General features: G+C 48.3%; 1 long non-coding RNA gene across 1 annotated transcript in view; it reads right to left on the minus strand.

The window, feature by feature from the left end:
- The window catches only part of LOC139358429 (uncharacterized), a 41,948-nt gene extending 34,885 nt beyond the window's left edge, over positions 1-7,063 (minus strand). The window contains exon 1 of the long non-coding RNA XR_011613251.1: positions 6,867-7,063. This is a non-coding gene — a long non-coding RNA (uncharacterized lncRNA). The remainder of the gene's footprint in view (positions 1-6,866) is intronic.
- Positions 7,064-10,320: the final 3,257 nt, after the last annotated feature.

A 10,320-nucleotide genomic window follows, 5' to 3' on the forward strand; every position in this document is an offset into this window, starting at 1 on the left:
CTAAAGCATTCATTGATGCACCCAACAGGTATTTTTTGATGCAGACCTTGTGCCTAGAACAGGGTGTTTTGGACACAGCAGTGGAGCTTGTGTCCCAGCAGGAAGGACAGACTATATAAACCACAAGCACAGAAGAATTCAGCAATGCATGCCACAGGAAAAAGTAGCAGCCGCTCAGGGCAGGAGAGGTGGGTGCAGGGAGGGTGTGGCTTGTGGTGCTCCTGGCAGGGGCTGTGATATGCCTGGTGCTGTGCTAGATATACTGGTTCCAGGATTTCTGTCCCCGAGCCCCACAGCCACCGGGCAAGGTGGGACTCTCCTCATTTCTCAGATGAGCTGGAGGGCGCAAGCTGGTGACCCTGCAGCTGTGCAATGGCAGAATGATGATTTGAACCCAGGTCTGTGTGCACCCAAAGTGGATGTGCTTGTATCCCCTAACCTTGCCCCCAACAGGGATTCTGTGGCCCTTAGTGGGTACAGCCTATGAGGCTTTGATCTCTGGACCAAAATTCATCTAGGGACTTTTCTCTTTGCAAAGCAAGAACTCAGTGTAGGAGCAGGCAGGGGCCAACCGTTGAGGAGATTTGTTTTGGGGAATCTAAAAGCCTGAGTCTGGCCAAGAACACTTCAGTGGAAATGCACGTTTTCTCCATGTGAACATTAGGAACCCAGAAGTCTGACTTCCCCCTGGCCAGGCTGGTGGGAGATGGCCTCTGTGTGGCCCGGAGCCCCCAGGTCCCCCCTAAGTAGGTACAGCTGTCGGGCTTCCGTGCTTGGAAACGTTCACATGCTACTGACACTAAATATTTTCCTTCCTAATAAGATTTCCCCCACAAAAACAACTGGATGTGGAAAGATCCATCCTCTGCACCCAGCCAAGGCAACCTGTGGGCAGAAATTTCCCTTTATGCTGAGCAGGGAGGCCGGTTCTAAGCTGAGCAGCACTTTCTGGCCTCTGGGAAGACACGGGAAGGGACTCTTGGTGGAGCCCCACTGCCCTCTAGAGGTGTGGATGCCCAAGCCCCACTGAGGACACCCAGACTCAGGGCCTGGGGCTCTCCCCGGACTCCCTGCGAGAGTGGCTTCCACAGGCTTCCCTGCAACCTCCTCCAGCCCCGACCCCGGGTCAACCTTTCCCTGACCTCTGTCCATTTGCTAAGAGAAGTAGGACACGTCCAGCCTCCAGCCAAGTCAGGTCCCTGGACCATAGGCTGTAGCTCAATGAACTCGACTTGCTCTGTCCCAGACAATGGCACACATCCCTGGGAACTGCTGCCAGGCCCCTCTGGAGACTTTTAAAGCCACCACAAATCCTGAGGTGACGAGGATGCCCCATGCCCCCTAATTAATTCAAACTCAACATAATGCTGTACAGTAAGAGTAAGGAGGTCTAAGACACTTCAGAGTTTTGCGTGATGGCTATTTTGATGTCCTTTTTGTTTTCTAAAATAAATATCCTTCAAATTTTTAACAAAAACAAACAATGTTTGGGGCACTGCTCTGATTGAAATCACTTTTGGAAAAATGGTAACAATGAGAAAGTTATGGCAGTGAAAGAGATCTGACCTAACCGACTCCATCTTACTTCTCACCTCCAAGCTGCCCTTGTTCGTTCCTGGGCATAGATAACTTTGGGAGGAACTAGTTTATAGTTTAACTTTGAAACAAAGATGATAACAGTCCATTCCTGAAACAAACCTCCTTCTTGCCTAGGGACCAGACCGCCTTTGTAAAACTAGCAAATGAGCCACAAGATTAGAAGTTAACTTATGCTCAGGAGTCACACAGCCAGAGCCCAAAAGATTCCTAAACTTCCCAGTTTCTCCTATGGGTAACACTGGTATTATAAAATCTAAGATTGGTGTTTGAGGGACTTTTCAGACCCTGCAATCGATAGATCAGCTGGGATTCACCAGATTGATAAACTGGCTCATCCGGTCCTGTGGCCCCCACACAGGAACCAACTCAGTGCAAAAGGACAGCTTTGATCCCCTATGATTTCATCTCCAACCCAACCAGTCAGCACTCCCCACTCCCTGACCCCCTGCCCACCAAATTATCCTTTAAAAACCCCAGGGTTTGCATAATCAAATCAGTAATCAGGGAGACTGATTTGAGTAATAATAAAACTCCCATCTCCCATTCAGCTGGCTCTGCGTGAATTAAACTCTTTTTCTATTGCAATTCCCGTCTTGATACATTGGCTCTATCTGGGTAGTGGCAAAATGAACCCACTGGCGGTTACATGCTGACATGTGAATGACATTGTTAACATGTAAATACTCTTTCGTGAAGGCTGGCTCTCGCTTAGTGAGTGGGTACCATGTGTTCCGCAGTTCAGAGATCATTCACCGAGACCTCAGGGCAACCCTGAGCGGTACTGCTGTTGCTGTCATCATTTTACAGATCACACAGCTAAGAAGTCAAGTCTTGGAGGCTCGATTTTGGGCAGTCTGATCCCAACCATCAGGTCACACTTCTTTTTTGCTGAATTGGGTCACCCAGCAAGGAAACCATCTCCGACATCCAGAGCTTCTCTCTCAGAGGGGAGTTGAAGAAGGACACGCCATGGTTTTCATGCCTCCTCTGAGTCTCTGGACTCTCCCCAAGTCTCTCCACATCTACATGGTCACACTCCAATCCCGTCCTGTGGTCCAGTCCCTGTCCTGTCTCACCAGATGGCCACAACAGCCCCCTCCAGCCCCTTTGAGACAGTAATGCTTTCCAAGGGCACGCATTAGCACGTTGCCTCCCGGAGTAAAGCTGAGTTGTCCAATGCTTCCAGTGCCTTTAGGATAACTCAGATGCACCCTCAGAGCTCGGACCTTGTCCCTTCCTCTGGGAAGCCCTTCTGGCCTTACCCAGCTCCTGCCTCAGCACTTCTCCTCCCAGAACCCGCTGAAGTTATAACTTAACATGTGCTGTGTGATCATGTAACCCACCTCCCCCCTGCTGGACTCGGAGTCCCCTGAAGATAGGACTCTGTGTGGGCTCCCACTGTGTCCCTTGGGCTGACTTCTGTGTCCTCAGTCCCCCACCTCCAACCCCCACAACACAGAGCAGGCACTCTAATATTTGCTGAGTAAATGAACACATAAATGAATGAATGAGGCTGGGCATGGTGGCTCACACCTATAATCCCAGAACTTTGGGAGGCCAAGGTAGGCAGATCATCTGAGGTCGGGAGTTAGATACCAGCCTGGCCAACATGGCAAAATCCCGTCTCTACTAAAAATACAAAACTGAGCTGGGCGTGGTGGCGCATGCATGTAATCCCAGGTACTTGGGAGGCTGAGGCAGGAGAATCGCTTGAACCTGGGAGGCGGAAGTTGCAGTGAGCCAAGATCGTGCCGTTGCACTCCAGCCTGGGCAACAGAGTAAGACTTCATCTCAAAATAAATAAGCAAATAAATAAATAAATAATAAATTTTAAAAAATGAATGAATGAAAGCGAAGTGCAGTAGGTGCTCCCCAGGAGCAAGAGATCCCATCTTGATGGTGGGTGGGAGGGGGACCAGGGAGACTGGAAAAAGTGGCGCTACAGTCAGAACGTAGACGTGCAGAGAAAGCGGGGAGGACACTGTATGAGGAAAGGCACAGGGATCGGACACTGTGCCACATCCCTGGGGAAGAGAACCCTTTTACCAAGCCTCCGAGACCCTTGCAATGTGGTCACAGTCTGCCATGTTTTGTGGTCACACTCAAACTACGTTTCAGCCATAGCAAGCCACTCACAGCTCTTCGACTATCCCAGCTCAGGCCTTTCTGCTGCTGTCTCCTCTCCCTGCCATGCCCTCTCCTTGAGTACTAGCCTGCTGCAGTCCAATCTGGCTTTCCACCCAAAGGCTGCAAACTGGTGACCCGCAGGCTGGACCTGGCTTGGGGATGTTTTTTGTTTCATCCACCCAGTTTTGTTTTGTTTTGTTTTTTCTTTTTTTATAGGCAGCGTCTTGCCCTATCACCCAGGCTGGAGTGCAGTAGTATGATCACAGCTCACTGCAACCTCCGCCTCCTGGTTCAAGTGATTCTCACTCCTCAGCCTCCCGAGTAGCTAGGATTGCAGGCACCTGCCACCATGCCCAGCTAATTCTTTTGTATTTTCAGTAGAGATGGGCTTTCTCCATGTTGGCCAGGCTGGTCTCGAACTCCCAACCTCAAGTGATCTGCCAGCCTCAGCCTCCCAAAGTACTGGGATTACAGACATGAGCCACCACGCCCGGCCTCTTTTTGCTTCTTTTAAAAAAGCACTTGAAATTCAGATGTCTTTACCAAAACAAATGTTTAGATTTCTATTTTCTTTTGAAGAACTAGATGATCTGGCCACACTCGCCCCACATCCTTTTTGGTGACCGTGAGTCAGAGCTGAGTAGCAATCACCCTTTTGATGGGGGCATGTGTTGTCAACTGGCCACCATCCGCCCCTCACTGTGGCATTAACCTCCACCCACTTTGTTCATCCTCGTCACACACCCAGGTCCTGCAGGACCTCTCCACATACATATGGAACTCCGGTAGCCCTGCCATGGGATGCCTGGTGCACGTGCCCATGTCTTCTCTAAGTCTCTGTACTAGGCATTGCCGCAGAGGGGCCCTGCTCCTGAGGCTGGTCCTTCTCAACATCCAGGGCTCGGCTTATCTGTTATACCTTCGGAGAGGCCCTCCCCGGCTACAGCGTTTCTACCCGCCCCATGGCAACACTGTTGTTCTTGCTCTCTGCTTGCTCCTTTACAGCTCTCCCTCCAATGTGTCATCCAGTTTCTGTGTTCGTGGAGTTGGCCTCCCCCAGTGCAAAGTCAGTTCCGTGAGAGCAGACATCAGATCTGCTGGGATTGCGGCTGTATCCCCAGGGCCTTGCAGTGTGTCTGGAACATGGTAGGTGTTGCATCAATATTTGTGGGACATAAGAATGAAGGAATGAAGGAAGGAAGGAATGAACACACAACTGCTATTCTCCAGGAACTCCCACTTAGTTGCAGGGCAGGGAATAGACCTCATAGACTAGAGGGTGTTGAATGGTGATGACTCCTTCCAACCCCTGCCCCACAAAAGACAAATCCAGTAAAAAAAAAAAAAAAAAAAAAAGTAATCTTATTTGGAAAAAGGGTCTTTGTGGATGGAATTAAGTTAATGATCTCAAGGTAAAATCATCCTGGATGATCTGGGTGGGCCCTAAACCTAACGGCAAGTGTCTTTAAAGAAGAAAAGAGATCACAGACATGGAGGAGACGTTCAGGAGAAGATGGAGACAGAGGCTGGAATTCTACTGTCACAAGCTAAGAACCCCTGGAGCCATCAGAAGCTGGAAGAAGCCGGCCAAGATTCCCCTGTGGAGCTTTCAGAGGGAGCGCAGCCCTGTTGATACATGGATTTTGGACTTTTGGCTCCCAGAGCTGTGAAAGGATTGCTTTGGGCCATCCAGTGTGTGGTAATCTGTCATGGCAGCCCCAGAAAAGGAATACATTGACCAAGCACAGATGCTTGAGCAACATTCATGCAACCTGCAAAGGGGCTTCCAAGATGGCAGTGCTGCAAGGCTCCATTCGATGAGCTGCTTAGAGTCGCACTCTGTAGCCCGGGCAGGAATGCAGTGGCACGATCTTGGCTCATTGCAACCTCTGCCTCCCAGGTTCAAGTGATTCTCCTGCCTCAGCCTCCCGAATAGCTGGGACTACAGGGGTATGCCACCATGGCTGGCTAATTTTTGTATTTTCAGTAGAGACAGGGTTTCATCATGTTGGCCAGGCTGATCTCAAACTCCTGACCTCAAGTGATCCACCCGCCCCAGCCTCCCAAAGCACTGGAATTACAGGTGTGAGCCACCGCACCTGGCCAATGAGCTGCTTTTGCTGGAACAGTGGCCAGCTTGGCTCTTCCTGCCTTGCAGAGCATCTGCCCAACACCCATTCAGAGGCATGAGACACCGCATCTGTCTTCACCATGAGCCTACCATTTGGATTTTGTTTCCTGGAGTCCCCTTCCCACAGCTGTGCACTTGCCAAGTGGAGCAACTTCTTCCCCCGCACACAGCTGCCTGGTCTTCTCTGTGTAGAGGTCTATCCCACCTCCCCCAGCTCCAAAGCCAGTAAACCCCCAGGGAGCTTTCCCTAATCCCCTGGTTGGATTCTTCTGCTTGGGTTCTCTGTGTCTATCTCAAGGTGGAAAGTGTGACCCGCCTCCCAGCCTTATCTCTTCCAGTAGCCTGCAGGGGAAATGGACGTGTCATGCCTGTCTGCATGCTTCCCGGGGAAATGGACAGGTTGTGCCTGTCTGCATGCTTCCAGGCACACAGTAGAAAAACAAAACAAAACAAAACAGATAGCAAAACCCTCAGTAAAGCACAACTTTCTGTCACCCTCCATCCTTGTGCAGCCAACAGTCCACCTCCTGGAGCCACGTCCCAGATACCACTGAACCTCTGACCTGACTCACATCCAGCTTACAACCTCTGACCTCCCTCTCCCACCTCACCAGGGTCATACCTGCTGCCTCAGGGCTGGGCAGACCTTGCCTTGGGAGCTTCACATTCATAATGAGACCTGTGACTCCACCCACTGGAGGGTCCTGCACCAAGTGGGTCAAGGGCATGACCTTACGCACCGACATGCCCAGCTCCTGAGCAGGACCTCAGATGGTGACACTACTCAGATGGCAAACGCCAATGGTACCTGCCTGGCAGGATGCTGTGAGAATGATGTGAGGTCACTTCATGTGACTCCCTTAGAAACCATGTGGGTTGGAATAAGCACTTGATAATACTAGCTAGTGTTGACGATGACGATGGTGATGATGATGGTCGTCGCCATCCCCAGTGCTGGCCCCAGGTCAATACATAAGTGTATGGGGGCGTGACAGGGCCGGCCTCTTACCTCTGACTCAGGCTGGCAACACCCCGGGGAGCCTGTGGGAAGGCCTTGTCCCCGGCAGAGGCAGAGCGTCCACGCCCCATCCTGGCCCCCATCCACTCAGTGTCCTTTCTCCATCTGAGTTGATTTCTGTGGTGCTGGAAGATGCTTTCAAAATGATGTGAGCATATTTCTGAGGTCAACTTCTAATCAAAAACGACTCCCAGACGGTGCCCTGGTTTAAAAAGAAAAGAGAGAAGACATGGAGTGAGTCACCGTCCAAACCATTTGAATGAAACAAAGACACAACAAACTCTCTGCTTTCCTCTTGAGCCAGAATGGATGACCTCAGCCCTGTGGAGACACAGCTGGAGGGAATTAAGGGGGATCTCCGGTTCCCCGAGATAGCGAGGACGGCATAGCAGAGCCACCATGACTCACTGTGAGAATCACAGGGATGGAGTCCAGGGCCCTGGAACCCCAGAGGCCTGCAGCCAAGGCGAAAACCAACACTGGTGGGTGGGGAGGGGTGGCAGGAGGCCGAAGGATTGCAGGCCCTGGGAAGAGTCAATGAGTGAGCTTGAAAAAGACCCCAAAGCTGGAGCAATTTGACCCCCACGATGTCTTCTGGGGACGTGGAGGACATTGCCAGGCCTAGACTTGGGCTTTATGCATGCCCAGAGTACCCCTGTTGGCAACTCTATTTCCAATGTCTGGAATCCTTCCTCCCAATATTCCCAGGGCCCCAGGATCCGTCACCCTCACCCTCTGGGAGGAGAAAGGCAAACACAGTCATGGCCCGGGAATCTTAGGGCTTCCTTTCGGAAGGCTGTGTCTCCCCAGGCTCTGAACTTGGAAGTCTCTTTGCCAGTCAGACTTTTCCTGGGAATGGAGGGAGACTTGCCTGGACAAAGATGGGCAGGCCAAGCGGGAAATTATAGGTGGGTACCACACTTCACCACAACTCTTACGCCAGTGTTCTCACCTTCCACTCAGGATTGTCAAGGTGACTCACTAAACTTACAGGATCAAATCTTTTTTGAAAATTGAACTGGTTTCTAAAATGATAGCGATAATACATACACAGGGTGAAACTTTTTTTCAATATTAAAGAGAAGCATAACGAAGTTTTCTTCTGCCAGACTACTCCCAAGCCCGTTTTTCAGTGGTATTCATTCTTGATTTTGGCTTTTCTAGTTTTCTGATGGCAAAATCTACCTTTAATAATATGTCTACTTCTACTTCTTGATTTATCAGTTTTAGATGGTATTGAATGATTCCTTCCATTGAAAGATAAGGAAATTAGTGCTATTATTCTGACCTTTGTGTGTTCTTCCTCCTCTCCCATCCACGTTAGTTATACAATTTTAAATCATGGACCCTGAGGTTAGTCTGAATTCAATTCCCACCTCTGCCACTTACTTGCTGTATAACTTTGGGCAAGTTACTTAACCTCTGTGTGTTCCAGTTTTCTCATGAGTAAAAATGCAGATAATGATAGTAACTGCTTCATAAAGTTGTCAGGAAGATGAAGAATCAAAACATTTAATGTTAATTCATGTTGAGTGCTTGGAACAGTACCTGATATGTGGTATCAATAACTGTTAGCTACCATTTCTCATTATTCTGTTCTAAAGTTTAGAACAGTATTCACCAAGGAACTAAATATGAATAGACTCATGGAGAAGAAAATGTGATCTCGAGTCGCGGAACCGTTACAGCACAAAGGAGAATTTTCCAAGTGTCAGATTTCATAGATAACTCTTTAAGTGCCTTTCTAGTATCCCTTGCCTCTTCAGTATAATTGCCAACTGCCACTTTTAAAAAATCTTTATGCTGCCAGGCGCGGTGGATCATGCCTGTAATCCTAGCGCTTTGGGAGGCCGAGGCAGGCGGATCACAAGGTCAGGAGATGGAGACCATCCTGGCTAACATGGTGAAACCCTGTCTCTACTAAAAATACAAAAACTTAGCCGGGCGTGGTGGCGGGTACCTGTAGTCCCAGCTACTCGGGAGGCTGAGGCAGGAGAATGGTGTGAACTTGGGAGGCGGAGCTTGCAGTGAGCCGAAATTGCGCCACTGCACTCCAGCCTGGGCGACAGAGCGAGACTCTGCCTCAAAAAAAAACTTTATGCCATTGTCTTTCTTAGATTTCTTTTGAAAAGATGGCCATATATCTTTGGGTAATTTTTTCACATAGAATATATGATTTGCAAATTTTCAAAATCTTAAATATCTAAGAGCATCTTTGCTTATCTATATTAATAATCCCAGCTGAAAGTCCTTTACCCTCAGAACACAGAAGACGTATCTTTATCACCTTCTGGCATCCAAATAGACAACAAATCTGATGTTAATATGATTTTCAATCTTTTGTAATTGACCACTTTTAAAATTATTATTTCCAAAAGCCTGTAGTCTTTATTCTTAAACTTTTAAAATTCTCTGATGTTTGTAAGTATGCATTGCAATTGGCACCAGATGGAACTATGTAAACTGAAGACTCAAGTCAAGATGTGCAATAAAATGTTCTCCTTCCTTTTACTATTTCTTCCTCCTCCAATCTTTCTATTCTCTTCTTTTGAAATGCTCATTTACAGAGGCTGGACCTTCTAGATTTATCCTCTTCTATCTCAACTTTTCTAATTTCTAGTTTTGTCTAGTCATCCTACATTCTAGGAGATTTCTTCAATTATGTCTTCCATATTACTAACTTTATCATCAGCCATGTCTATTTCATTTTTCATTCACCGAAATTCTCAAATGTAATTATATTTTGCATTGTCAAGAACATTTCTTGTTCTCCAATTGTTCAATTTTCACAATAATCTACTCTCGTTTTGTTGATGTGACAGTCTCTCAAATGTTCCTCAAGATACAAACTAGAATGAAAACTTAAAAAAAAATCTTTCCCTGGAAATATCTCGTACCATTCCAGTATGAAGTATTCAGTTTATTTACTTTGAGTCTTCCCTTTTTGTGACATTTGTTTTCTGTAGATGTCTTATGATGCCCTGAATGTGGTTTCACATTTACAAATAAAGGACCAAGTTGGTTCATTTCTGTAAGTGACATGGGCTTCCTGGACAACCCTATATGGTCCTGTTCCCCAGTGGGACTCTCCCTGAAATGGCAGGACACACCATGGGCTGTGTACACATGGACAGGAACACTGACCAGCAAAGTTCCCTATAGGACAGCGGTTCCCAGCCCCTGGGCCATGGACTGGTACTGGTACTGCTCTGTGGCCTGTTAGGAACCTGGCCGCACAGCAGGAGGTGAGTGGCAGGTGAGCAAGCATTACCACCTGAGCTCTGCCTCCTGTCAAATCAGCAGCTGCATTAGATTCTCATAGGAGAGCAAACCCTACTGTGAACTTTGCATTTGAGGGATCTAGGCTGTGTGCTCCTTATGAGAATCTAATGCCTGATGATCTGAGGTGGAACAGTTTCATCCTGAAACTATCCCTGTTCCACCC

Source organism: Macaca nemestrina, chromosome 15, assembly GCF_043159975.1.
Source record: "Macaca nemestrina isolate mMacNem1 chromosome 15, mMacNem.hap1, whole genome shotgun sequence".
Classification (NCBI taxonomy): Eukaryota; Metazoa; Chordata; class Mammalia; order Primates; family Cercopithecidae; genus Macaca; species Macaca nemestrina.